We start from the raw sequence: 6,193 nt of genomic DNA, 5'->3' as shown, positions 1-6,193 counted from the left end.
CCTTGGTGACAGGTGGCATCAGAGAGAGCAAATAGGTATCAAGAACTATGAAGGGTCTGGGATTTCACCATACTTGCAAGCTGACAATTTAACCTGCCACCGTTATGGATGCTGGCAGAAGACACGAGACTCCAGGGTCAGAGACAAAAGACTTTATTACTTGTGGTGCAGGCAGCATAAACTTCCTGTTTGTGCCAGTTCCTCCTAAGTCCCACAGAGACCATGCAGGTGAACGCAGATAGGCATTGGGTGAAAACTGTGTTTGTGCTACAGCCGAGGAATTCCAAGCTGAGAAATCCCAGTCTTTTCTAGTAGATTACAAACAAACCTGCTCTACGTTTATCTCAGAGGGAGGCATTATCTTTATTATATGGACAGCAAACAATCCTGCCCTTTGCTCTGCAGGAAGAAACTCTGTCTTCCATGGCTGTTTGCTATACAAACATCCTTGAAAAGATAGCCAGAAAAAAACACTGCCTACGCCACTGCCTGTGAGTTGTACAGAAATGCCAAAGTCTCAGAGAGTTGGTTTCTCAATAGCAGTAGCATTGACACTCAATGGGTGGTGGCCATCGTATGTAAGGGTAATTTGGGCTGGAGGTCAAGCACAGAAGGCTGCTCAGGATACAGTTTAGTGGTTCAATGGATAGACTCTAGAGCCAGACAGCCTGGATTCTGTTACTTTTTAGCTGGGTGGCCTTGAGCAAGTACTTGACCTCTCTGTGCTCCAGTTTCTCCTGCTATATAATGGAAATGGTAAAAGCCCCTATCTCATGGGGTTATGTGAAAATTAATATATGAGCTTATATATATATGCAAGGCACTTAGAAGAGAGTGAGCAGATTGATAGCCATGTCGGTGTTAACTATAATTATTATTATCATGACAATGTTGCAGAGCTTGTGGTCATGCCTGTTTTTCGGCATTTGTGGGCAAGCCCTGTAACCCACACAGTTCCCTTGGAGTATGTCTCAGAGATTTCTGGGAGGACACAAGGCTCTTTGCTCCCTTCTTCCCACACTGACTTAATAAACAGGGCAGGAGGGCTGGAGCGGTGGTGGTTTTAGGTCCCAGGGAATCAGACAGACTTAGGTTCAAATCCTGGCTTTGCCATGTGCCGGCTGTGTGACCATGGTGAGCAGCTTCCTTGTGGGGGGGGCCTCCAGGTTCTTACTACACAAGGATCTGGGTGAAGGGTCAGTGAATCTCCCCTCACACGAATACTACACACACATACACACACACACACTGCATGTGACCCACCCAGCACATACTCTGGGTCATCCTTAGCCAGTGCCACTTTGATTATCATTGTTGTCATATTATTATTCAACAAGCAAGTCTCCACAGGATGCAAGATGAGATCTTTGCTCTTTCCCACCAATATTAAGTTCATTCTGGCCTCCTCGCTCTCTCTGCATGCCTCAAACTCCAGAAGATACATCAGGGGCCCCCATTCTCTCCTCTGTCACCTGACTCTTGTGGGCTCATCTCCCACCAACCATGCTCTTCCCACCTGTCTCTCACAGTCAAGGCATACTCACCCCTTCTCAGACCCTCTCACCTGTGGTCTCCATATATGCAATACCTGTATCTACCAGCCCACCTTTCGGTCCTCCTTCTGACCTCACTTCAAATGCCACCTCCTCAGGGAAGGCTTTCCTGACTTCCATCCAAGTCCAACCAGGTCCCCATATTGTATATTCCATTAACTTTTTTTTTAACTAAAACGATGGTTTTTAATGGGAACCAGAGGTATGGTTACAATTACATAGTCCGACACAAAAAACCCATGAGTGATCAGGAGTTGAAAGATTACAAAATAATGAGGGTAACACTGGGTACAAGAAGAAAAGCTGTTGCAGAACCTCAGGAGCCAAGCTAATATGGCCTCTCCCTGCGATCCTGTCTGCGCTCACCCCTGGAGTCCATCTTGCCAGGGCCAAAGCCACCTCTGTCCCCACCACCCTGGCCCCCTCGGAAGCCCCCACGGTCCCCGCCTCGGCCTCGGTAGCCGCCCCGATCATAGCCTCCTCTGCCACCACAACGATCATCTCCATAGTTACCCCCATATGAGAGCCTCCTAGTCCCCCTTCCTGGGCCATCTGGTTTAGGGGCCTTACATTGGTTGCATTCATTCCTCCAAGAGAAGTTCATGTTCTCACATATAGGATTAGGACACTTCCAGTCACCAGCTCGCTGCTGGCTGCCACCACCACCCCCTCCACTAGGGAATCCTCCCCAGCCACCACCACCACTGCCACCACCTCCATAGCATCCACGGCCAATGGGTCCTCCTCGCCCTCAGCCTCCATGACCATTGCCACCGCCCCGATTGAAGTCTGCTCGCCGAGTAGAAATGAGACCTTGATGGGATTCCCAGAGAATTCTTTACCATCAAACCAGTCAATAGCTGCTTTAGCAGAAGGTGGGTCATCAAACGACACTGTTGCCTCTCCCTTCAGCTTGCCCGTTTCCCTGTCTGTGTACAGATTAATCATGGGCTGTCCTGTTTTCTTATTTGTCTTAATAATACCAATCTGCTTGAAGTAATCAGCCACAGACTCAATTGTAACATTTTCACCCAAGCCTTGCATGAAGATGGTGGTGTTGTCTGAATTATCCTGTTCAGAGTCATGAGGTGATCCCTGGTCCCGAGGGCCACCAAATTTACTGAAGCCACCATGGTCACTTCCGCCCATGCCGCCTCTGCCTCCACAGCCACCTCCATGACCTCTGGGCTCATAGCCACCGCTGCTGCGGTTGTAACCACCGCCACCGCCCCGGCCGCGGCCCCCACGGTCCTGCTGGCCATAGCCTTGAGGGGGGTTATGGGAGCTTTGCTGCTGTCCATAGCCTTGCTGCTGTCCACGATAGCCAGACTGCTGGCCATAGCCCCACTCTGGGGCTGCCCATAGCCGCTGCTCTGAGAACCACTACCATAACTTCCCGAGGTGCTGCTCGGAGCTGGCTGCTGGCCATAGCCAGGGTAAGAGGACTGTTGCCCATAAGATGACTGAGAACTCTGGCTACCACCATAGCCACCGGTTGAGCCATATCCCTGGGGAGCTGACCGAGTGCCATGGCTGTTCTGGGTCTGTCCATAGGAAGAACCATAGCTGCTCTGGCCATAGCCTGAAGTGTCTGCTGACTGTCCGTAACCACTGTAACTCTGCTGTCCATAGGGCTGATTGCTCTGCTGGGAATAGCCCTGCCCAGGCTGGGTGGGGTAGGCCCCATAGCTTTGGGTTGCTTGTTGGGTATAGTCGGTTGAGGCCGCGTCCACGCACACGTGCACAGGCCGGCAAGCAACAAGATTCCAACACCACAGAGCACTGACACCTCGAGGACTCTGTATATTCCATTAACATTTTATCTGAAATGCTCACTGCCTACCCAGGGGCCCTCGGCTCCCACTCTTCCCCCCCGGCATGAAGGGCTTCCTTCTTCCTGAACCCGCATGGGGGTGGGGTGGGAAGGGTGCCCCACACTGGAGCACCGCCCCCCACACACAAGCAGCCTTCAACCGAGGAGGATAGGGATTGGTGGATAAATACCCCAACTTCCTCGCCCCTCGGCCCTTACAACTCTGAGGAGTGTGTTCTCTGCTGCACCCCCACAGGTCCCCAGTGGGACTGCGCCCCAGTTGTCAGGAGAGGTAACTGGCTTCAGTATGGCAGACTTCCTTTACTGGCCTCCTTCCCTTCCCCGTCTAACTTTCTCACCCTCTATTTATGTCTCCTTGGGTGGCCTCCCAAATAAATAACTTGCCCTCAAATTCTTGCCTCAGCATCTCCTTCTGGAGGAGCCCAACCTAAGACAGCAGTTTGCCCTATTATAATGAATTCCCTGTTTGCAATTATTGGTCATCTCTCTCCCTGGGCTGAGTCAGGTCCACCACCATGTCTTCAAAGCCCATATGGTGCTTGGTATGTAGTAGATGCTCAATAATGACCCCAAGTCTCATGGCCGTGAGGTGGCCAGGATGGCAGTGGTCACTCTAGGCTCACCACCATCCTCCAAACCCACTGTTGGGACGGGAGTTCACTCCTTCTGAGCTATAAATGGCAACTTCCACCCCCATCATGCCCCACAGCCTGGACAGCTGGGACAGGGTCCCCAGGAGCCCTGGATGACCCTTCCAGCCCTGGTCAGCTGTGTCCCTGGGGCAGATACACAGAGAGGGCACCAGTCCCGAGGCTGCAGGGCAGGGGGCACAGCTGGACTCTAACGCCATTCCTAGCCTCCTTCTCCCCTCCCAGCATCAGATTCCACCTCCGGGAGCTCCCTGAGGGAGAGGACATTCCAGTGACAAGGGTCTACCTTACAAGGCCACCGAGCTAGCCGGCAGCTCCTGGGGGAGGGATCCCTTTCCTGAGCCGGTGGTGTCAGGTCTGGAATTAGCCACACCACCTGCGGTAAGGCTGGTCCCAGGGACTCCCAGGAGGCGGTGGCGGGGGGAGGGCAGGGGGTGGAGGGAGATGACCTCTGATGACTCAGCCTGAGACAGAGGATGGGAGAAAGAAGGCAGAAAGACATGGCAGGGTGTCTTAGGACCTCTCTCCAGCTCTGTCTAGAGGCAGCTGGGTCAGGTTCCAGTTCTGCCATTCACAACCTGGGTGACCCTGGGTGGGTGACTCTGGGCCTCTGCTTCCTTCTCTATAAATGGGAACAAATCCAGTCTTCTACCTCTTAGGGTTCAGGGAGGCTGAAGTGAGATGCTTTGAGTGGAGTGCTCAGCATGGCACCAGGCACAGCACTTCATTATCTATACCCAGTCTTTCAATCATCACTGACAGTCTTCGAGATGCATGATGGTCTGCTTGTGTCCTAAGAGGAAACCGGGTCTTCGCAGCCAGGACTTGGGGAGGGGTGGGATAAGAGAGAGAAAGATGGAGACAGAGTTGGGGAGGGATCTGGGCCGAGTCCCCTTGATTCCTGAACATGGGGAGAAGCCAATATCCTTGGAGCATGAGAAAGTTTCCAGAATGTTCCGTTGCTACTGTTTGGGCTCCCATGCTGATGGGGGAGGGACAGGACTTCTCAATGTGACAAAGCAAAGGAAGCTGGTTTAAGGGGGTCAGAGGGAAGCAGGGACTCTATATCTGGGCCTGACCCCCGTGCTCCCCAGCGGTGCTGGCCACTGCCCAGACTCCTTCTGTGGCCTTGGGTAGGAAACACAGAAGCTTCACTCCTTCTACTTCATCCCACATAGAAGCTTTGGTGCTGGGGCTGGGGGGCCAGGGCTCTGTCTAGGAATCCAGGAGGGCTTTCTGGAGGAGGAGCCATCTGATCTGGACTTTAAAGGATGAATAGAGTTTCCCAGTTGGAGAAGTGTGTGTGTGTGGGGGGGGTGGTGGTGAGGGGTGGTGTGCGAATGTGTGTGAGAGAGCATGTGGATGTATAGGGGTAATGGTTCACTTTAATAAGGGTTCTCTGATCTTCTGGAGGCCAGGTACTGAGGGGCCACAGATAAGACTGAGGCACAGGCCTGCCCCAAAGCAGCTCATGGTCCAAAACTGATGACCAAATAACAGTAATAGTAAAAGGTACCACGTTCTGAGCATGTGCTGCTGGGGCTCAGCACGTGAAAGGCTCTCCGTGTTCATCACACGAAAGAATGAGTTTCTGAAGGCAGATTGCTGGAGGACAGAGGGGAAGCGTAATGGGGAGGCTGGAGGTACCCTACCTGGAAAGGCCTGGAGGTGGGGAGACCACAGCCCTGCCTGGGAAACACTGCTGTGGAGAGTTGGGGAGTGAGCAACAGGCAGGAGTCTGAATGACAAGCTGAGCTAAGGCCACCTCCTATTCCAGTGGTGCTGGGGAGCCACAGACGGATGCTGAGTGGGGAAGAGAGGGTATGCCATCTCAGGAGGGCATCAGGGCCTGGTCTGGGCCTGCCAAGAATTTCCAAGAGATGATCCAGGTCAATCTTGCCCTGGTGATGCCGGCCCACGGGGGCAGGGGAGATGACAGAGAGACAGACATAGGAGGAGACAGATAGAAAGAAGGACAGGGGGAACCTGAAGGGATAGAGAGAGAGAGAGAGACAAAGCAATAGAGAGAGAGTCCAAGAGAACAAGACCAAAAGAGACAGGGAGACAGGGAAATGAACACACCAACTGAGAGGTGGGAAGACACAGAGAGATGGAGAGAGACACAGACAGAGAGAGACACAGAGACACTCATCAGA

At 52.8% G+C, this 6,193-nt stretch overlaps 1 pseudogene across 1 annotated transcript; it reads right to left on the bottom strand.

Moving 5' to 3' along the window:
- Positions 1 to 1,824: 1,824 nt before the first annotated feature.
- On the bottom strand, positions 1,825 to 4,016 carry LOC110574507 (annotated as a pseudogene). Its single transcript, XR_006539603.1, has 2 exons — positions 4,011 to 4,016; positions 1,825 to 3,352 (listed from the first exon to the last, which is right to left on the bottom strand). The product of XR_006539603.1 is annotated as an RNA-binding protein FUS-like (transcript).
- Between the last annotated feature and the right edge of the window lie 2,177 nt (positions 4,017 to 6,193).

Source organism: Neomonachus schauinslandi, chromosome 1 (assembly GCF_002201575.2).
Source record: "Neomonachus schauinslandi chromosome 1, ASM220157v2, whole genome shotgun sequence".
In the NCBI taxonomy this organism is placed as follows: domain Eukaryota; kingdom Metazoa; phylum Chordata; class Mammalia; order Carnivora; family Phocidae; genus Neomonachus; species Neomonachus schauinslandi.
Note: the sequence above shows the minus strand (reverse complement) of the source record. Positions and strands in the feature narration are given on the sequence as shown.